The sequence below is a fragment of the Sinohyriopsis cumingii genome, chromosome 2 (assembly GCF_028554795.1).
Source record: "Sinohyriopsis cumingii isolate HCF-2022 chromosome 2, ASM2855479v2, whole genome shotgun sequence".
NCBI classification, from domain to species: Eukaryota; Metazoa; Mollusca; class Bivalvia; order Unionida; family Unionidae; genus Sinohyriopsis; species Sinohyriopsis cumingii.
Genome location: NC_142962.1, coordinates 161,189,113 through 161,213,397, shown reverse-complemented (window position 1 = coordinate 161,213,397; position 24,285 = coordinate 161,189,113). Strand labels below are relative to the sequence as shown.

The 24,285-nt window shown below is 35.5% G+C and overlaps 1 protein-coding gene and 1 long non-coding RNA gene across 3 annotated transcripts in view; one reads left to right on the top strand and one right to left on the bottom strand.

Annotated features, from left to right (window-relative positions):
• The window catches only part of LOC149806219 (uncharacterized), a 105,673-nt gene that overhangs the window by 44,686 nt on the left and 36,702 nt on the right, over positions 1 to 24,285 (top strand). For both annotated transcript variants that reach the window (XM_089951169.1, XM_089951170.1), the window contains exon 2: positions 15,938 to 16,075. The gene's annotated coding sequence lies outside the window, so the exon portion shown is untranslated. The remainder of the gene's footprint in view (positions 1 to 15,937; positions 16,076 to 24,285) is intronic.
• LOC149806220 (uncharacterized) overlaps positions 17,262 to 24,285 on the bottom strand; it is a 28,119-nt gene continuing 21,095 nt past the window's right edge. The window contains exon 2 of the long non-coding RNA XR_016419875.1: positions 17,262 to 18,429. This is a non-coding gene — a long non-coding RNA (uncharacterized LOC149806220). The remainder of the gene's footprint in view (positions 18,430 to 24,285) is intronic.

Here is a 24,285-nt window from a genome sequence, read left to right as displayed (position 1 = left end):
TTAACTCAGCTGCACAACATTGTACTTCAAGACTAGATTAGTATCGATATTGTATTGATTAGCAGAGTTGGTGGCATTGTTCGCACATTGTCTTCAACTAAATTTGTCTAGTACCGTTTCATTTACCTGATCTTATCAGTACGGCCTTTGGAGGGGTTATCGGAAACGCTGAATGGGTTTAATTGAAGATCATGATACCAAATGATCGAAGTACTAGATAAGAGATAACAAATGAGTCCCCAATCTTGCTATTACTATTCATTTTAGCTGTGTTGAGCTTGTCAATATTCATTTGAGGTAAAACACGCACGATTTATGAAGTAAAAAGGAAAGCAAAATATCTGAATCCGAGACAAAGAGCTTTTCAAGTGACTAGTTATCAGACACTTCTTTTGTAATGTTTAACTTCAGCGTAGTTCCTTATGGTTTAGACATGTAACCAATGTACATGTGTTTTCAATCTAATTCCACAATTAATTATATTAATAAGTACACCAGTCTTCAATCGAATTCCTCAATTAATTATATTAATATGTACATCTGTCTTCAATCTAATTCCTCAAATAATTATATTAATATGTACATCTGTCTTCAACCTAATTCCTCAAATAATTATATTAATATGTACATCTGTCTTCAATCTAATTCCTCAAATAATTATATTAATATGTACATCTGTCTTCAACCTAATTCCTCAAATAATTATATTAATTTGTACATCTGTCTTCAACCTAATTCTGAATTAATTGGCTGTATTAATATGCACATCTGTCTGGAACCTAATTCCTGTAATAACTGATTATGTTAATATGTACATCTGTCATCAATCTAATTTCTGAATTAATTGATTGGATTAATATGTACATCTGTCTCCAACCTAATTACTGAATTAATTGATTAAATTTTAATATACATCTGTCTTGGATCTAATTTCGGAATTAATTGATGATTTTGATATGTACATGTGTCTTCAACCTAATCCCTAATTTCTTAATTAATTGATTGGATTAATATGTACATCTGTCTTGAACCTAATTCATCAGTTAATTATATTAATATGTACATCTGTCTTCAACCTACCTCCAGAAGTTAATTGATTCTATTAATATGTACATCTGTCTTCAACCTAATTCCTGAATGAAGTGATTATATTTTTGAGAGGTTTGACATCATATGCTGAATGAATATATAGTAATAGCTGCAACTTTTCATTGTGGCAAGACCTTTTATAAATGCCCCCTCTTGGCCTTCTCATGACTGATTTCGATTTTCCTCCTCTAATACGATTAATTAATATGTTCACACTTCGTTCATTCGGCGTCCGACCATTCGTTCATATAACCTTCAACTGTTACCCAGTCGGAATGTCATTGTATTTTTAGGTCACATTCTAGAAAAAGACATGTACCATAAATTCTGGCCATTCTGAACTTCCTTAAGCCCTGGTTTCTGATTACGAGAAGCTAACTTCATTAACGTCATATCGTAGCAACGTAAGCACTACCACGAGGCACTTCAAACGAAATCGTAACATCGACGATTTCATTACTACTTTGGAGTAATATCAATTAACAGGACAGGTATTTTATTGATGGCTAAAACTTAATAGAGTATTAACACCAATGACTTTGGACGGATCAATTATGCACACATTCAGCATGATCTTTTGTTTACCCAAAACTAACCAGACTGAGGAATGATACGTTTATATCGAGTCTCTGAGACAACCGGATCGAGTTTTATAACCAGTCAGCGAATTAGTAATATTAAAAGTTGTATGATAAACTATTGGGCTAGATTATTTAGTAGTGGTGAAGAAGAAACAAAATCTTATCATGTTTTCTCTCTTATACAAACCATTTTGGGATAAATCCGATGGCAATTAATTGATACTAGAATTAAAAGCCAGATTAGATGATGCTGAGATTAGCTACGCATGGAGAAATCAAAATTTTTTGTCAGATACATTGCTAACAAAATATGTTGAACTACGACTAACAGATCAACACGGACAAGTTTTGACGGCTAACACCAATACGTTGTCTAAAAGTTTAGCTCTTTAAAACTAGTTTGGATTTAGAAAATATCTATCTCTCATTACCATAATATATTTATATAATCTTAATCATTATTATTATTATTATTATTATGATTATTATTATATTTAACTTACATTTAATTGTATTTAATTGTTTGTTAGTTTTAAAATTATACTTTTTATTCCATTACATGTTAAAGTAATGTAACTTTGTTTACTGGAATTTGACATTTTCCAGAAATTAGTTTGACCTGACTGTTTTGTCGTAAACACCTAATAATAGAACTTTGTATTTAAAAGCTGACCAAGTTCCTGGCTTTGATTGAGAATGAAGTAAACAATTTTTTAAAAATATTATTCATTCGTAATGTGGGATTGATAAGAGTGAAATCGAGGCTAACTGGGAGTACGTGATTTTTAAGCAGTTGAAGCTTCGGTCTGTTTCTAGAAAGTGATCACGTGACCCTCATACGGGTATCTATTTTTTGTCTCACTTAGACTGTATTATCGTTTTCTTGAAATGAACCAGCCAGATGGGCATTTTACCTTTGACACTGAAAGGGTTTTTTTTCTTCTCTTGTTTCCAGTTGGAGTTGTATTTTAATTTTTCTTCAAATGATTTCGATTCATAAAGATTAATTCTTTTTCCCTGGCATATTTAAGTGCTCATACAGAATTCTTGGACAAAGCCATTTATTGAAATTTTATTCTGAAATCAAGCACGGAATATTATTGTTTGTGGATCAACAAAGAAATGTTGACACGTCCGTACAATACTGGGTAGAGTATACGTCAGCGCCTTCCATTTTGGATTTTCAAATTCATTAGAACATTTTATTACAATGGACTAATAATATATAATTCTTGGATTATTCTCGGATTATTTTTGAATTTGATTCTTAAAACTTTAAGTTCTTTACCTAATATTTTCCTTGTTTTGCAAGGGAAGGTAATTTTATATAGCTTGTTGTCTTCACTGTTTCTTGTTGCGTTTATTAAGAGCCTAAACGTAACATTATTATTATTATTATTATTATTATTCGATATTTATAATTATTAATATTTTCGTTATGTATTGAATTACACGCTATATTTCATATTCTTTTTCTTATATACCTAATATGCTGTCTTGTCTTGTCTTGCCTTGTCTTGCTAGCTTTCGCAGTCGCGTGATCGAGATGTTTTATTTTCACATATGCGACCGAGAAATCTACCCGATTTGCTAACTTTACTTTTCTTATCTCAGCCTGTTTCCCTCAGTCAGGTCGTCTCAGTGAAGATGGCCACGTGATAAGAACTACTTTTAAAAAGAAACGCATTGTTCTTTTCTGCTGTCCGTGACGGAATTGTTACAAAATTAAACAACAACAATAACAGATATATATCAAAAGAACACTTCACTCATAAAGCAACTATATATCTCTAGAGCTTTGATAACATATTGTACGAAAAATGTCGAGACAGACAGACATCTGCACAAACACGAAGTCGAGCTATTTTGGTATTATCCTCTAGTTCGTTCCACATAGCATAGTGAATATTTCCTATCTGTAACTGTATATTTTCAGGCCAGGGTCGTTAAATGTAGCTGAAATTTCCTAATTCTTTGCACACGAAATATTTAAAACGTGCCATTAACTACCATTGAAGTTTTCCAAATTAGAACTGATGACAGTTAAAGTTTATCCTTTGTTATGTATATTTGATTTATTATATCTGATTTAATATATATTTATTTAAATTTAATTGCTTGTTTGTCAGTTTTGATTTTTTTCATTACATGCTATTGTAATGTACATATATTCACTAGAGATGATACTTTTTCCATGAAATAATTTGACCTTGACTGTTCGTGTTAGTAAGCACCATGCGTTGATCTAGAGCCTGACCTTGATTCAAACTTAGTAGCAGCCAAGTAAATAAGTTCTATTTTTTCTTTAAAATGATTGGCTGTTGTCGAGGTCATGATGGGACTACTTGTTCAAGATGTAAACATTTTTTAAAATTTTATTTCTAAGAGTAAAATGATTGGTTTTCGTCAAGGCCGTACTGGGTATACGTGTATTTTAACAAGTAAATAATTTCGACGAGAACATGATCACGTGACCCCCCTTTTGCGTTTTAGATTACGATATAACCTTTGTTTTTGGAGAGATATTTTCAGTAGTTGTGCTCTTACACTGGAAGTTGTATGTTTGATTCAAACGGATTAATTTTTTTTCCTGGAAACATTTATTAAGATTTCCAAAATCGGAGTGATATTTCTTGTTTCTACAAGGAACTATAGACTTCAACACTACAGATTACATCATACGTCATCGTCTTCTATCTTGGATTCTTCGTCGGGACTCGAACTTTAAATCATTAGAATATTATGTTATTAGGACTTCAAAAATTGTATTCGTGGATTATTCTTGGATTATTTTTGGATTTGGTTCTTAAAACCGTACGTTCATATTTTTTTCATTTTTACATAATTTTCCAGGGAAATAAATTATTATATTTTTTTCAAAGCTTTTCGTTTTCACTCTTTCTTGTGTTCCTGTTTACGTGAAATTAAGTAGCCGCCAACATTCTTTGTGGAAATCAAATAGACAAACGATGTCGGATGTGAGAAAAGAGGTCGTGCAAAATTGATTGACATCGGGAAAGCACAAAATTTGATAGTACATGTAAAAATAGATTTGCAGTATTATGTTTGAGATCATAGAGTTTCTACCAACCCGGCAGACAGATCTTTTCCAGACTAGACAGGATCTACCGAACGGGTCGATGGACCTTTTCTAGACTAGACAGTGCCTACCAACTGACTAGATGGATCTTTTCCAGATTAGACAGTGTCTACCAACCGAATAGACAGTCCTGTTTCCGACTAAATAGTATCTACCAACCAGATTAGAAAGTGTCTATCCATCGGGTTGACGGTCCTGTTCCGTATTAAATAAGTGCTTTACAGATGGAGAGCAGTTTTAACACTCAAAACTTCTTTGGAGGAGACCGTTCTTGAACTGTGAACACTGGCCTAAGTATATTTCGTCATCCCAAGGAGAATATACATTGATAGCAATCTTTTCTGGGCTGAAATATCAAACCACCACTGACGTGTGAACGAATGAGAATAAAGATGGCGGAGAAAGCACAACCTTAACATTTTACTGATGATTTCTTTTGATAAATTCCATGCGTTCCAGCAGTTTGAAACAAGACGATACAATAACAAACTCTTAACGTTTTGGTGAAGATCAAATAAGGGATTGCCCCAAATGGCAATGGCGACACTGTGACACTTTACGGCATGACGACGCTTAGGCAGAACCACTTACTTTACTTTTCCGATGATTCCTGACCATCTTCGAAATGGCCCATTTATAATGGAATCATCTCCATCCCCTTATCAGCTTCAATGCAAAAGCCCACTATATATAAAGTCGATAGTTCATTCCACATCGAGATCAGGAAAGGATATATTTGTCAGTTTCATTAAATAAAGCGGACATGGAACGTACAGAACGGTCACCCTTCTAGTATTGCTCATTCACAGTGACACCAACTAAGTCACGGACAATTAATATTTACTGCTAAACAGATATGTTGCCTGAGGCAGGAGCCACTATCGTGTGTAGCATTTGATTGTCAAGTTACAAAACTGCCGTACCATTTCTGACATGTTGCACATGTTGCATGGATATTTATGTCCATATATGCAATATAGGTATTTTAGAATGTGTTATCCGTGTGCCTGGCCAAGTATGCAGCGATGTAATGTGTATTAATATAGTATGGAAATATCACGCTTGCTGTCACGCCCTGCATTTATTGTCGAATTTTGTATATATAAAATACATTAGTCCTCAGTATCCTGCACACAGATTTTAAGCACCACTTTGTCCATACATGTCTTTATCTGCAATGACCCACATTACCGACTGAGGGAAGAACACATATATGACTACGGCAGTGTGTGTGTGTGTGTGTGTGTGTGTGTGTGTGTTGTAGGTTTAAACGCCATTTTTCAGCACACAATAGGTTATACATGGCGGCCAGTATTAATGGTGGAGGAAGAACCCCGGGAAAAGCCCTGAGAGAACCACCGACCCAAGCTTTCTCACATACCCACATTGGCCGAATCCGAGACTCGAACCCACGCAGACAGAGGTGAGATGACATTGATCGCGGCCCCGTGTGTTTTGTCAAACCGATATATCAAACTTATTTCTGCATAAATCTTTTCCGTTTATACTAGATCTGTGAAGGAAATCAGCGAGACGAAGAGTTCCAACAAAGTAAGCGTGTAGTGAATCTTGTGAATATTAAGCTTAGGGGGCTAGAACTAACTAAATGCGTTATTATTTCTGATAGGAAATGGTAATATGGACAAATGAATCCCAATTATAACGAAAAATAATAAAAATAACTGTGGACAGTTTCTCAGCTTATTGTCTGAAAATGGGAATTACGTGTACGAAGGACTCAAATCAGTGCATGTAAATTTAGTTTTCAAAGATTGGTATTTTGGTAATTATACACACGTTTTAATTATCAACTTAAATAATGGCACGTCTAATTAGGAGGCCCCCACCTCAACGCACACACAAAATGTATTTGGAATTTAGATACTTTCATTCCAGCACAGCCTATAATAAGGGAGAAACCTTTCTTAAAATAAGGGGGGGGGGGCATTATTGGTGTTTGTTGGGATCGTCATTAGTTTGGGACATGGGTAGAATATTCTTCAAACTCATTATATTCAATCAAAGATTACTTTGTTAACAAACCACAAGATGCATTAATTAAATTGAGTTAAGCCGCTAATCATTCAAAAGGACAATGCTCTTTGCCTTCTTTGTTTGGAACCATGAGACTGGTTATTTAAAAGTCAAAAACAGGAAATTTGATTAAAACATTATGATTTTTCCCCATTAACTTTCATCCATCCTCTATCAATTTGTTTAAAAAGTCACACGGTACCTTCATTAAATAATGTCTCTCCCTTTTCAATATATAAAGGACGACGATGAGAACAATCTCACTTTTAGATATAAAAAGGATGACGATAAAAAGAATAAAGTTGTTTCGACTCAAAAGATAACTAATTGCATTGTTATCGAAAAATATTGTAGATTGATAAATTTAATACGGTTTAAAAAAAATTTGAATCATATGGTTTTCATGTAAAGATCTTTTTCATACAAAAAAGTTGCTGGCAAATATAATAGCCATAGCGCTCGACATATCATGTTTACAAGTGTAATATCCTTTAAAATTATACGTAGGTATGACCATTACTACACCACTTTTGCAGGCAAAAATACCGTCGGTAATATAATTTTACTACGTTATAATATATTCAATGCTCTGTTAATGATGAAAAATCTTTTTTTCAATGGGCAGGTCTAGCCATTGAGCAACATGCCTTTTTTATTGCGTGCACGCCAACATAACTCCCTCAAGACGTCTCGGAGGATTTAGAGTTTATGGAGATGACATTGAATAATTTTTAAAGCATTAGTTTTAAGCAACCATAAATGCCAAGTGACTGGAAAAGTTCTTACTCGGATATGTACACGTCTACAAACTTCCCTGTTGACTAGTGGATTTGCACGAGGTTTATTTTACATTCGATTGATTAGCATATGTGATTTGCAAGTCTTGTCTAACCAGAATGTGAAATCATTCAACTGATTTCATAAGGTTCATATAAAAGTCCATGTAGTAAATTAAGAAAAGGACTTTGATCTTTCTTACCTAAACCGTCAAAAATGTCCATTTGCATGACTGTAAATCAATCAGGAAGCATCGGATTTTGTACTTCAACGTTGTGTAAAATTTTTATATTAAATTCCAGGCACCTAATCTTGAGAAAACAAGATGGGATTATAAAGTATCCCTCGAAATATCATGATTTGTTCCGCTGTACGTATAATTTTGCATCTTGTACATGAATTAAGACTTAAACGAAGACGGTAGCCTAAGATATGAACATGGTTAGCATTCTGGTATGTGAATTTTCTTTGAAAGTCATAAGGCGGGATTAACTGGACAAAACAGTTCTTTGAACAATTCAAACTGAAAACGACATTTTCTTTTCAAAACAAGAATGTATATACATCGTTTCACAATGTTCCGTACGGTTTACGTCACAAGAAGCGGATACGGAGGCGTAACGGACTTTAATCACCATTTCTGGTAGACATGGCAGCGATGCGCTGACGACATTAAAAGTAGTAAAATAATCATTCGCTTACAGCTCAGTTTTACCTTGTGGACAGAATTTTGCGAATGTGTTGAAAGCTTTTAATATAAGTAATCAGAGTATAAAATTTAAATACAAAACATGATCCAGCGATGTACCCATGATTATTTGAAATTTATTTCATAAACTGTCGTCTAAGTTCTGTGTATAACTTATATTTTTTTAGTTTTTTCAACAAAATAGTTGATATGTCACCCATCAAACTTGTATTTTTAGTTACATGGGGCATTTTTGAACTGATCTGATTTAGTGGGACAAATTAGAGTGAAAACAACGGTTTGTCGTGAACAAGACTCAGTTATAGCGGTCCTAATGATACGAAATTATATTCACGTCATTTGCTACACTGCTGGTCCGTTAACGATATGTCAAAAGCTAGTATGTGTTGGCGTTTTTGATGTGATCGTTTGATCGGCAGTTCCACATTTGTATAGCGCATTCGTCATTTCTGTACCATGCAAGCACTGAAGTTTGACAGAGTGGAAATACAAGTTGTAGAAGAATGATTGCTCGTGTATAGATAAATGGCTTCAGCATTTTGACACTTTGTACAAGGGAATTGTATCGGAAATATGTTGTCCAACTTATTGGTTCATTTCCCGCTTCCATTACAGGAGTATAAAACATGTAGACAGGAGGTATATACAATTCGATTGTCAGCTTACAAATCTAATATCTACGGAAGAACAAAGAACTTTCTATGTGTAAAGGTCTCATGTAAATATGAAACTCATGAATCAAGATGGAAGAAACAGCTTCCAAGTGACACCCCGAGACAAAGTGCTTTTGCATTCACAAAAATGAAAAGTAAGTTACCAGTGAGGTACAAAACAAATAAAAGACCTTTACTTCTTTTTGCATCAAAATTTATAATGTATTTTTTATTGGAAGCTGCAATACACATACGATATTTTAAAATGGAAGGTGAAAAGTCAATGCTATCGCTAAAGAAATCTTATGTTACGTGTTTAATCTCTAAAATACAGTAACAAAAGAAAGAGTGAAAACAACAAGCTTTGAAAAATTTAACAAATAATATATTTCCCTGGAAAACAACAATGTAAAAATGAAAAAAAAATAAGAACTTACGGTTTTAAGAATCAAATCCAAAATTAATCCAAGAACAATCCACGAATTAATTTTTAGATTTCCAAGTAATGAACTGTTCTAATGAATTCAAGTTCGAGATCCAAAGAAAACAATCAAAAATGGAAGACGATTACATATACTGTAGTCAGTATAGAGCTGATGTGTACAGTCCAGTAAAATAATATTCCGGTTTTTGAATTCCGAATAAAATTTAAATAAATATCTTTGTCCAAGAATTATGTATGAGCATTCAAATATTTCCAGGAAAAAGAATTATCCTTTAGAATCCGAATAATCTGAACAAAAATTAAATAGAACTCGAAACAGCCACAACATACACTTTCCAGTGTAAAGAAATAAAGCCCAACTGAGAAACATCTCTATAGACATTGGTATAAAACTGGACGACTGCGCAATTTCGGAAAACCCAGAATTGCGAAATAGAGGCTGTTTACATATAAAAATTTCACGTAGCCCCAGTATGACCTTGAAAAAATAATCATTTTACTCCGAGAATAAAAATAAATAATAAAAACAAAAGTTGTTTACTTCTGTCACTGATTTCTTGATCAAGGTCGGGAACTAGGTCAGCTTTAGGTGTTCACAACTAAACAGTCAAGGTCAAACTATTTTCTAAAAAAATTGAAACTTCTAGTAAACAGAGTTGCAGAGTTTATGAATTGCATTGCACTGTATCCCAAACTGCACTAATACAAATTGAAAAATACAGATAAACCACTAAACTTACATTTAATACAAAATAAGTGAAACAGATTATTCTGAAATTTTATAATATATCGATTCGTTCAATTATATTTTTGTGGTACTCTTTTAAACAACACGAATAACCTGTCACTATCTCCACTATGTATATCAGCTATCTTCACATCTATACAGAGATTTTAATCTCCCTTCACCGATTCCTAACCCGAGACAGTTTAAACATTTCATTGTGTTTTGCTTTTTCTTGCATATAAATTCAACATAAGTCACAAGCGTCTTCTGAAAATGGCTCCAGGATCCAGCTCTAGAATTGGGCAAAACAAATCTCGTACGGTCTTTTGAGATTCAGATGAATTCCAGATAGGCCAGCAATAACTTCGAAAGTATTATGCCATTACCTGTTCTTATTGTGTATAATGTAATGCTTAACATATAAACAATAGTATTGCATCGCTGACTTGTTAGATAATATATAGATCTCTGATTATCTTAGTCTTCATTTCTGCGATACAAATGTGACCATTCTTGAGTAGCTGAGCTTATCATTAGGGCGTAGCACACATATTGCAAGAGCATATGGGCCCGGAATTATTTTGTACACCATAGCTTAGGCAGGGGCCCATCAATAAGCTTTACACAGTGGCTCAAAATATCATAGCTACGCCACTGTACACACCTTTAAAATAGTACTCACACATCTTCCCAATAGTACTCACACATCTTTAAAGTATTACTCGCACATCTTTAAAAGAGATCTTACACGCTTTAAAGCTGGAAAGACGGATAATGTAGGAAGGAACTTGGGTGGTTCTTGTAAATAATAGGTGGCTTAGGGACTTCATCCTTTGACATCTAATTCTCGTACAGATTAGGCGATCTTCATTTCCATGTAACTTATATGTAATGGTTGCAGATCATTTCTTTAACGTCAAAGAATTGCATGAGTCGTGTATTAGTTCTAGATTATTTTTGCCAAATCGCACATTTCTGGGTTACTTCAGCATAAATATTACATGTCTAAAAAAGATTTTAATCACTCTCTCTCTCTCTCTCTCTCTCTCTCTCTCTCTCTCTCTCTCTCTCTGTGTGTGATTTGGATTTTTAACGTAGCTTTCACAACTTTTTAGTTATATCTCAACGATGTCTGCAGTGTGTCAGTTTATAGTGATGTCTAGCACTGGGGCATAACGCCGTAGTCATCTAGTATGATGTCCCACACAGTCACATTGTCCTGACACCAGGCCGACCAGTCCTAACCCTAACCTCTTAATTCTGAGCGCCAAGCGAGGCAGCTGTTAGTAACATTTTTATAAGTCTTTGATATGACTCGGCCGGGGATCGAACCCATGGCCTCCAGCATCCGAAGCGGACGCTCTAACCACTAGGTCACCAGAGCGGTGATTTTAATCTCTGACCAGTTGACTGCAACATCATTCTGTTGACAGTAAGACGCCTTCTATTTATTAACTTTTAAATATTTCGATGTGGTTGTGGGAGTGGGGTGGGGGTGGGGGCACTAGGTCTACTATATACATATACTCTATCTACTGAACGCTTTGAAAAGTTTCATTTCCTTCATTTGACTTCTGACTGTTTCCTTGAGTTTCTTGCCTAAAGCTGTATCGATATATCACATCCGCAAGGATGCCTGTCAGTTGGTTGTTCGTTTTTCCTGAACCGTCTGGTATCTTTGTTTACAGGACAGGGTGAGTAAGTAATATGTAACTTTTTACAGTCGTATCATTTTGACAATTTACCAATAAAGAAACATGCAAATTTGTACCGCTGTATCATTTGCAATATGCTAGTGCCATTGATTAAACGCCACATTACATTATATCACATATACATGTTTCTCATGATTAGGGTACATTTGTGTCGTTTCTTCAATACGAATTTAATAAAGACACACACACGCACACACACATTCTGCTTTCAGATTCAATGCAAACGTCCATAAGCCTGAACAATAAGCGTTCTTTGCTCTGTAGACAATATAGGTAACTCGAGCATCAGTAACTCGAATGTTCGACACAACTCAACTGTCTGTGTCTGTCTCTCAATCCTGGTGTACAACAGTTTCAAAATCATGGCATCGAAATCTCGAAACAAAGTAAAACTGCCCCAACCCCATTCTTCCGCCCCTCCCCCCCCCCCACAACAAAAAACACATTAGGGCTCGCAACGATATTTTGAAGCTGTATTCTTTCTACGAAAAATATTTCATATTAGCATCCGCCTTTATGTTTTCAGATTAAAGTCTCTTCATAGTATTCCCTGAAGTGTCGTAATTTGAAACATCACATGCACGCCTTCACAGATTTTGCAATCACCAAGTACACTCATATCCATTATTACTCCTGACAGTTTATATTAGGTACATGGCTAATGGATGCAGAGTAACTGATAGCTTTCTCGGCTGTCGATATTGATAATTAGCGTTGAATTGTAAAATATTAAAATACGTGCCTATTGTTGAAATATGACGTTGCTAGAACTGAATCATATTGCTCTCAATACAAAAATCTAGTCCTAGGTCAACATATCTTTTTGTAAAAATAATTTTATCGCCAACAATAACTTCCGACCTAAGCGCACCTGTGATGTTGCTTGACAGAATTATATAATGATTGTAACATTGTCACTTTCAAAGTTTGAGTTTCATCCATCACATTATCTAAAGATTGTCTTGTAAATTTTCTTTTATTTTATATATAGAGTTTTTCATATTCACTTCAAGCCACGTCATGGATTTATATATCACATTCCATCATATTCCATTTCAATGTCATCCACTGTAGAAAGAATTATCGCTCCATTATTTTCATTCCTTGTCAATCCTTGGTATAAGCACATGTATTATACTGTCCGTTACACCTTTCGTTATCAATGAAAACTTTTATTTTTCCCGCTGCTAGCAGAAGTTCTTTTGTCCGATTCCGCATCAGATTATCGACAAGATTTTTCGGGGAATTTATTTTTTCAAAACCACTTGACAGTTTTCAATGTGAGGATTGCAAATTGATCCGTGGATTGGTGATTCTTACATGCGTTTTCTCGAATTGTCATACCAGCCGTAATATATGAAATATGGAATTAAACATAAAACAACAACAAATGGAACCGCGTTCACTTTATTATTGTGGCTATTAGAATCTGCTCCGGTTCATCGGTAGCTATCACCCAAAAGGGCCATCAGTCTCCTTTTTATTGTACGAAACCAGCAGAGGATGATTAATTTATGTCCAGCAAGACTGAACAGCGGCGAAGCCAAAATTCGCCTTGCTTGGGCCCATGTCTCTTTTTCAGTCAGCCAGTCAGTCAGCTTGGGCCCATGTCTATTTTTCAGTCAGCCATCTGTAGATTCATGTCCTTTCCAGTGTAACCAGCCAGTTAGCCAACTGTAGACTCCTGTCTATTTTTCAGTCAGCCACCTGTAGACTCCTGTCCATTTCAATGTAATCAACCAGTCGCCCACCTATAAACTCCTGTCCATTCCAATATAACCAACCAATCAGCCACCTGTAGATTCCTGTCCATTTCAATGTAACCAACCTGTCTGCCACCTGTAGACTCCTCTCAATACAAATATAACCTACCAATCAGCCACCTGTAGATTCCTGTCCATTCCAATGTAACCAACCTGTCTGCCACATGTAGACTCCTGTCCATTTCAATGTAACCAGACTTAAGCTATGCCCAACGCTAAATACAAAATCTAGGCCGTTTCAGTTTCGACAACGTTCATGTTCGTCATGCAAGATAAACCTTTTTAAGGAGAACATTTCCTTCTCGTTACCATACTGACAAAGAAATAGCTTTCTACCCCGTGCATTAGTTGTAGGAAACATCAAATTGACATATGAAAGTGGACAGAGAAAGCCTGATAAGGCTTGTTTCCTTAGTCTTCTTAAACCTCGCAAATCAAAGCTATCTTGCACGTGAATGATTGCATCAACGTCATCTTCTACAGACTTTGATCGAATATTCGATTATAACATGTTCGTGCTAAGAAGCAAGTGGTCCAAAGCACATTAATCAAAGTCCGAATACATTTTATGCTCCTCTGTATTTAGCGACAGGACCGTTGATTGAATGAGTCCAGATTTTTTTTTTTAAAGAATCTTCATGTGTAACCAGAACTAAATTGGTGTAAACTTTTTAAAAAGTAATCGTCTTCTTGTAGATATATTACGACTATAAAGACAATTTTTGGCGTTACCATGGATGCACGACTGGACATCGATATGTGATTGAAAGGTTATTTGTCTAACTGCTTATGATAACTTAGCTTAATTCTTCAGTGTCGCGGTATTCGGCATTTTATCTGCGTAACGCCACCTACCATGTACTTTTCTTATATCCACTACATGACCATAAGTTACTAGTTCCACGTCACCAGTTGATTTCTTGAAAATGTCGGGATTGCTGACGAGTACCCTATTTTAAAAATACGCCCATAAATATCATCATTTCCTAATAATGGCCGTACCCAGTGTTCTCAGATTGAATCTACATCGTCTTCAAATCGTAACAAATCGGTAAACCATTTTTTGTCGTCTAATGCCGTAATGCAAGAGTTAGATCACATGCTTACCGTGTTTGTCAAGAACCAAGATATCGAATATATAATATGGTACCAAACAAGAGTCCAAATATGAAGTATGGACGGTTGTTTTTTTTTTCCTGATGGTTGTCGCGATTGACATGTCTTGACTTTAAAGCTTAGTTGTACACGGCATATTACTTTTCATTGGAACACTGGGAGTTGTTTAAACAGTCTGAGGTCGACATGTACTTTCATACTCATGTTGGTGGTCCATTCTCAGCTACAATCAAGGCGCTACTCCAACCATCACGGGTGGCTACATATGTATTTCTTTAATTCTCTCTGATAAGTTTCTGCTGGACGGCACAGGTGGTAAAACAATGATCATGGAAGTAGCATCCATCCAAGGTGATTTGCACTTTGTGCAACATATACAGCAAGCTCCAAACATTAGGACAAGCATATGCAATCGTACAAAATATTTGTTGAGTATTACCGCGATATCAGAGTAACTCCCCTTGCATAACATGGGATCTACATGGCGTCTGTTTATCAGTAGTTGGCCTCGGTCATCTGATTGAAACTGGAAATTTTATATATATATATATATATATATATATATATATATATATATATATTTTGAAGGTCAGTGTCTTTCTTAGCTTATTCGACGATCCTAACTTTAAAGCCTACAATATCAGTATATATATATATATATATATATATATATATATATATATATATATATATATATATATATATATATATATATATATATACACACATATATATCACATTTGCATGCAGTCGAGTATTTGGTAAACACTGATTCCAATATGTATTTTGAGCAAGCTACAATCTTATGACCCATACGTCTGAGGTTCTTTACTGCAGTGATGGGCATTTTGTCGTGCCGAGTTTAAGGTAATTCAATTGAATGCAAACAGAATCAGCCGCAGCCAGCATCAGGTTTATGGACTTCCTCCGTCTGGCTATTATTATACAAGCCTTTGACATTTAAATCGTCTTCTGCCTCCACGAAGTATATACGTTCACGTTATTAACCCACCCCCGCTTCTTCAGGTGTAGTTTAATCCACTGAACTGTTTCGATTGAAAGAAAAACCTATTTCAAAGAGTTGTATCAGCGCCGAGCTGCAGGCTATTTCAGATTGGAAGCAGAGGACGACGACGTCAAAGTATGTGTCATATTTGATTGGTTCTAATTTATCTATTATTGATTTGGCGCACAGACTCGGTTCTGAGAGCACATTGTATATTCCCAGGGAGTGAGACCATGCAATGAAGCCCACTTCAAGATAACTACAACAACATTTGCAGACGACAGCGACTAGTGAACACCAGTGACAAGGGAAACAAGTTACCAAGAGGAATATTCTTGCAAGACAACTGTCTTCGTTAAGGTAAGCTGATTTTAATTGCAATTTATGTTACTGTTCACTCAGCAATAAATCTGTTTAAAAGCTAGTATGGTAAAACAGATGTGGCGCCCACGTATTATTATAATAAGAACTTTTTAACTATATATGAATTAACAAGGTATTTACTTATGGAAACGTTTTTTATAACGGTAATATTTACATTTAAAGCAGCGAGTCCATTTTCATTACTATACTCGTTAGCTTTTAGCTTTTTAAAATGCACTCGTATCTGTAGAAATAAATGGGCAATGAATTTCGATAGTTGGTCTCATCTGCAAGAGATTTAAATGAGTGTGTAATAAAATGACCCCTCCTCTCTCTCTCTCTCTCTCTCTCTCTCTCTCTCTCTCTCTCTCTCTATATATATATATATATATATATATATATATATATATATATGTTTGTGTGTGTGTTTCGTAAGCGCACACAAGCTGATGGTGTGTTTAGTTCCTCGGAGACAATGAATGAAATTTATACATCACTATGAGGTGCTTCATAGATACATGTGTGTTTCGTCTTTGGCTAATTCACAAACATCAAGAATATTGAAATGTGTGTTCCGACATTGTCACTTAATTTGTGAACATCAACTCTAATGAAGTGCTTGAATAAAGCCAAATTTAAATGCGCTAATATCACTAGTGTTTTATTTACGTTTTTATTTACTTTCTTGCGTTCGTTCTGATTGCATTTTAAATACCCTTCAACACAATTATTATTTGTCAACAAAGAGAGACCGCTCCGGTGGCATAGTGGTTAGAGCGTCTGCCTCGGATGCTGGAGGTCGCGGGTTCGAACCCCGGCCGTGTCATACCAAAGACTTAGAAAAATGGTACAAGCAGCTGCCTCGCATTGGCGCACGGCATTAAGAAGTTAGTGCTAAGTCTGGTCAACCTGTTGTCAGGATAGCGTGACTGGGTGGGACATCATGCTACATATCTGCTGCATGATGCCCCAGTGCTAGACATCACTATAAGCTGCCACACTGCAGACATTGTAGCGATATGACTGAAAAATTGTTAAAGTTACGTTAAAAATCCAAAATACACATACTTCCAAAAGAGAGAAGGAGCATTAAGTGGAGAGCATAGGCAGAATGTTTGTTTGAAAAAACTGCAGCAAACTTAACTTTTTTCATGTGCAGTTAAAACAGTAGAAAATCTGAGTATCACAGTTCGTAGAATTTTAGTCATGAAAACGTCAAATAAGTAAGCCTCTTTGTAACTCAAGACTTCCGAATGGTAATACTATTTATAGAGCTAATAAAGACTCGTGTTAAATATGTATGAAATTAAAACACTACTGGCTTACATAAATGTGCGTGCCATTTTGACATTTAGGTGATAACGGCAAACAATTGACTCGTATGAAGTTCGAAATTTCAGCGGAACATGACTATATTCTGTCAGTTGTTAGATCAGGGAAACATTTCCGAGCTACGTACTCGTAGACTCACGTATAAAGCAATAGACAATCAGGTGTAAGTTGATCATCTATATTCTTATTGGAAGCCGACATACTGTTTAATATCTCAAATATAAGGTATATGTGATTCTTTGATAAAATATGGAGGATACTAGATAACAGAATAACGACAGATTTAGACTTGAATACAAGATTACATGACATTCATTTTCTTCTCTCTCGCCAACGACGAATAACATTGTTCCCAAAACCATCATCCTGTCGACTCCCCTCGTTCTTCAAACATTGACGAATTTCTGATGGGCAGTCTTACATTTTGCATCATTGGATCGTTATCAGACGTCGCACATTATGTACTCTAGGCGACTTTGAAAAATGCTGTTGATTTGGAACCTAAAGGTGAAGGCCATGTTAATGAGATGGTGGATGAAGTGGAAATATTAAAAACTGTGTAGACACTCAATCTGGTCTCCTAATGTCACCCAAGGTATCGATGCGCTGACATTGACCTGTTTTTAATGTTACCCATGGTATCGATGCGTGACATTGACCTGTTCTTAATGTTACCCATGGTATCGATGCGCTGACATTGGTCTGTTCTTAATGTTATCCATGACATCGATGCGCTGACATTGACCTATTCTGAATGTTATCCATGGTATCGATGCGTTGACATTGACCTGTTCTTTGATATCCAGATGCGTTAATTGTAAAGAATCAGCACCGGCATACACACATTGTCGAAATCTATACTTTAATTGTTGATTTTATAGCTTCCATGTGATTGATAGTTGGTGTTTACATTTACCGCTGTCAAATCACCTTTTCAAGGTCGCACCTGCGCCTGTCCAGGTAAAGGTCAAAGATGTTAAGTTGCTCATTTCGAACTTTTTACCGACTCTCTGGTCCAACTAGAATAATTCAAAATAAATAAAACAGTAAATGCAAAATACACAGAATTGAAATCGACCCAGAACAAAGAGATGACCATGATCTTTCTGATGTTAGAAGTCTGTTTTTTCTATTGTATGTAAATATGACACACTAAGAGCTTTTCTGTGAGTAACATACACCTTCCACCCTCCCCATATATATATATATATATATATATATATATATATATATATATATATATATATATATATATATATATATATATATATATATATATATATACTTCCTCTTGGTTACATTATATATATATATATATATATATATATATATATATATATATATATATATATATATATATATATACTTCCTCTTGGTTACATTTTTCTTTCATAGTAACACAATCTTGCAAATGTAACACACACACACACACACACACACACACACACAACCATCAGTAAAAAATGGTGGAATGCATTTATTCTTGTCCTCGAACAGTAGATCGCTAAATTTAATTCTAGTGCCCAGGTGCTAACACAAACATAAACGAGACAGGAAATTAACCAGGCCCAAAGACACGGACATGGTCATTTTTGTTGGTAAAGATCTTCGATCTCTTTTGTATGTTTATCTGACCCACAGCCTCTCTCTCACACACATAGACATACAAACAAACACACGCGCGCGACTGGTCGATTGATCTATGCTATTATTGAATACATTTATTTGTCTTCCAATTTCAGATGCAACGGTGTCATGCGTGTATATTTTTAAATGGCTTTTATTTTTAACGTTGTTTATGGGGTTGCAAGCCTTAAAACCTGGATAAATTCCTGCATGTCAACAGTCTTCCAACTTAACGATAAATATGTCCTTGGTATGTTTGCTATTTGCTTTGGATCCTTTCTAACATTGTGAAGCAATTGTTTCATTAACATGCAAATTGGACTGGATATAGCTTATAATGTTGTCTTCTCCCTGGACACTACGAGTTACTGACTAGTTCGTGCCTGGAGAGCAAATCCTTCGTTCGAAGTCACGATATTCCCAGCCGTAGGTCTCCTACGTGATCGGCATTGTCGTCAAGTCACCCTATCCTGATATAATAACCACACCTGACTCATAAATAGATTAAAAATCGCTAGTAGATGTACTGTTCTGCTCGATTATAACGCTATTATAATAGCGTACAGTAAAGACTTCCATCGCATCATCAGCAGGAAGATCAAGTCTAAAGGTTTGGCAACCATATTATAATTCAGCCTTTCTATCATTTTTCAGAATTTTAGTTAACCGATTAATAGTCCGTAATTAACTTGAACAAAAGAGTTTTTTTTAAAATAATATATTCGTAGCTGACAAATTTTCATTTAAAACCTATCTGATAATTTTTCAGAAGAAAATCCAACCTCTGATATGTCACTATTGTTATTTCTGATTTGTCATGTATGCTGACTGGTTCTTTTTATATTCCTTGTAGTTCTCCTTCAGTATTGTAGTAGTGGATAGCTATCAACCAGTCAACGTACTGATATAACAATGGTGACACATCGTACATTGGATTTTAGACCACTTAATAGTCAAAACGATAATAAATCATTTTCCTCCGTAAATGTATTTAAGAAATAATTTGTCTAAGGCAGATAATGAATGTGACTGTGTCATTCATTTCGAAGTCTACCGCATCTATTTTTACTACATGAATCGGGTTTTCAGTTCTTTCAGTTGTTTTTCAGGTGTTAAATTCTGCTGTAAAGGCTGCACGTAAAACATGGGCAAAGACGGTAAACAGTCTTAAAAGTCTATTATTTAACATTATGTGTTGACTGTGTACAGGATGTTTGATATTATGGTGGTAATTTTAGGAAAATATCAGTTGCTTCAAACAGTCTTTCCTTGTAATTATGTCGATAATGGTAACGACTGCAATTATTATAATATTAATGGTTTTGTAGTACAGCTACTATTACTTAAAAGACTAAAGTTTGCTTTTCGTCACCGTTATATGCATTTCTAGCGCCTTTAGTAGCTAGGATGTTCTATTACAAATGATACTAATTTTGCTGATACTGATGTTGCTAGCATAATGTGCCCAATAGTTACTGTATTCATACATTGCATATAAGACTACAGATAAAAGCAAACAATAAAATACGGTTTAAACTTTTAATTTCCCTAGTACATCTGATTTTACTACTACTACTTCTACTACTCTTTTCAACAACTGCAACTAGTATCACTTTTACTGACGCTGCTGCTTCAGTAACTACCACCATCAGTACCTTTCGTACCTCATTTCTCTCACCCTACCACCATTATCATGCAATTCTGCAATGACTGCTGCTGCAGTTGCGTTTACTGTGTTGTTGAAGGCTGCTAATGTACTGTTACCTTCAGTAGATCTCTGTGCTTAGGATTACCACTGTAGGATGTATCGTAATGTGCTTTGGAAACGTTGTAGACCCATCCTCAGTGATAACAACAGTGATGCGATTGTTTGGCTGAATGCAAACATACCAGTTCCGACAAACTACTGGAAGTTTTATTTGCCGTTGAAACTTGTGATGGAGTGTCTTTTTCGTTCGTATGGGATTTTGTCAATATTTCTGAAGTGAATTCCTCATTATGACGTCATAAACATGGTTGTACGTTTTAGGTCGTGAGTAATCTACATGTATGCCACCGTTAGAAACGCTATTTAAATGTACATAGCAAAGAAAAGAGTTGTTTGGCACACGTCGCCAGCGCTCTATAGACAAACTTTTACTAGCTTTGAAGGACCAAACTACTCCACGGTAAAGCATTTATGTTTTATTTAAAAAAAATGTTTTGGGAATCGATTGCTTATTCTGTAAGTCCGTGAGGAAATACGACGTAAACACAAATGAGTTGTTAATATGCAGCTAAGATCACGAGTCTACTCTCATCTGCCGCCACTTTTAAATCAGGGATGGGTTACCCTAATTATCCGCCCCTTTTAAATCATGGGTTGGCTACCCTGATCTGCTGCCCCTCTTAAATCATGGGTGGGTTATCCTAATTATCCTCCCCTTTTAAATCATGGGTTGGCTACCCAGATCTGCCGTCCCTTTTAAATCATGGGTTGGCTACCCTGATCTGCTGCCGCTTTTAAATCATGGGTGGGTTACACTGATTTGCCGCCCCTTACTGGTTTTACAATGCAGAATATGACCTATGTGCCAACCTAAATGCAACATGAGGCACCTAATGTAGGCAACGTTTGCCGTGAAATGCATCCCCTGGTGATGTTTCCGCTGAGAAGATCTTGGACATTTTTTCAAAGATTGAGGTTTATTTTTTAAAAAAAGACCTTGTATATTTAAGATTTTATCCTTTTATCTTTTATTTTATTAGTCCATTGTACTCCTTCGTGGCGATGTGCCGTTATAGCCCCAATATATACGTTTTTGGTCTGCTAGCGAATTATGCTACAGCGGAGCCGAGTCTATACTGTTTCTGTTGAGTGTTAGAACAACGTCCAAGTGTAATCGTCTAAGGTCAAACGTACTATGGCCACTCTCCCGCTGAGCTTTCGCCTGACTTAAATGTAAACTTTCTAAAAATTCTCCAACCCAGTTGTCATGTAATCAACTGATATCAGATTGGTTCATGACTTAGTTGGCCACATTTCACCTTTTATAAATTTAGCGTCATACGAGTCTAATTTTCCTGTGAGTGTCGACAAGAGCTCTCAGTAGGTTTATACAGCACCTTCGTGACTGTCACAGTCATTGCGAAGTCTCGCGCATCTATTTTTACCGCACGCACGTGACAAGAGTTCGACAGCTGTATTCGCAACTGGATGATATTCTCTCCTTCGACTTAACCGCTTTAGCTATCTGATAACAGAATTGACTAACACTTGATCTCCATTTCCTCAATCAATGCATTTATGATTATGCATCCCAAAACCACCTGCTGCGTTGATAGTACCCTTGTTATTTGATATATTTGGAAAATAACGGGTTTTGTGTCGTACAAAAATTTCAACACCAGACTTTTACTTAAAGGGTATTTGTACACCAATGTAATTACGGCCTACCTAATCTTATAACACCCGAATACATTAACGAAAACTGATTTCCACTAATGTTACCCAGATAAAACAGGTACATGGAGCTACTAACAAAAACAAAATGACTGCAACTCACAACCGCAAAAAAAAACAACGCTATGAACATGATATTACATAATGTTATGTTAAATTTACACCTACAATTAAAAACTATATTTTTATTGAATTTACTTTCCATTGTAAACTTGGTGTGTCTTTGATCAGAACTTCATAAAGTAATGTAAATAAATTAATTTCTGCTGCAATTTAAAGAGGTTTATTGCAAAAAGAAAAAGATCATGTATTCACTCTTTGTACTTTCCATAAAATGTCAGAAAGCATTTGGAAAAGTAAGAAAACAAAAAGAGACGAACAAAACTTAGTGAAGTCCTGAGTTCAAAAAGAGACCTATATTTATTTACGGGGACGGAACTTACTGAAAACCTTGGGTCAGACAGAGCCCTATATTAAATGACAGGGACCGTACTTACTGAACACCCGAGTTCAGAGACCTTTATTAAATGACAGGGACTTTACTTATTAAAAACCTTTGTTCAGACAGAGCCCTTTATTAAATGACAAGGGCTGTCCTTAAAATGGAAACCTGAATTCAGATAGAGTCCTTTATTAACTACATACTGAGTAGTTTATCAGATAATATAAGACAATATACAACCTACAAATTACCCCCCTTGTACCTGAGTGGCTACGGAGTTGTCTTTACAGAGTCCTCGTGAATCTCGCCTCTTTCCGCGTGAGTTCGATGCTCGGAAAACGTGGTATGCGAGAAACCTTGCAAGTAGCCTATCGTGTGTTGATCCCTGATTCTTTCTGCACAAAATATACTTGCTTCCATGCATAGTCTATCATCTGCTGAAAATGGTGTTAAACCACACCAAACCAAATCAAACATACAACCCAAAGCATGTTAACTGTACATTTTCAAGATTTTTTAAAAAAAGAGTTTAAAAACGCACGAATTACAAGCTATCTTAGTGGAATCACTAAAACTGAGTCGAGTAAACTACGGAAACTGCCTAATAGGTTGGTTTGGTTTTAACACATAATAGTTGTGTGTTCACCTAATGATGCCTGGCTACGATTGCTTACAACTTAGATGGTACACGTTCTCTGGACGTACTAAATTTCTGATTAAATCATGTAAGGTAAGTATCCAATTTTGGCTAGCATTGCTGGAAAAAAACAGCTTCTGACAGTTTTATGGCAAAGTCAGAAACATGCAGGCCAGTGTGAAAATGCCATCTTTTTGCAACCTGAAGCTAAGTATTCGAGGTCAACTCCTATTGTATGTAAATCAAGATCTATTATTTGCAAATGTGGAATCCGTGGGATGAAAATTGGCTGTAAATATCACATCCGTGGGATGAATATTGGCTTTAAATATCAAATCCGTGACAAATCATGCAGATAGTATTCGCTTGAATAACGGATTCCGTGATGGCATAATACACTTGGCAATTAAGTTAGATGTGCAGGCAGTTAAATTCAGAGGGCAAGAGACATTACAATATACTCTGATTTATTTAAACGTTAGTATGGATGTTAACCATTATAATCTTAAATGCAAGCATACATTAGGTATGTAACAAGAAACTAGGTCTGTGTGCAAAAATGTTTTACACATTTTTTTTTATAAAAAAAAAACCAAAAGTACTTTTGTATTCTAAAACAAATGACAGAACAGTGGATGAGTTTGGAAATGTATTTAAATACCGCGGACGATTGTGAACTGATGAATAGGCACAATAGACGAGCTGATACTAGAAGGGTTAGGAGTAAA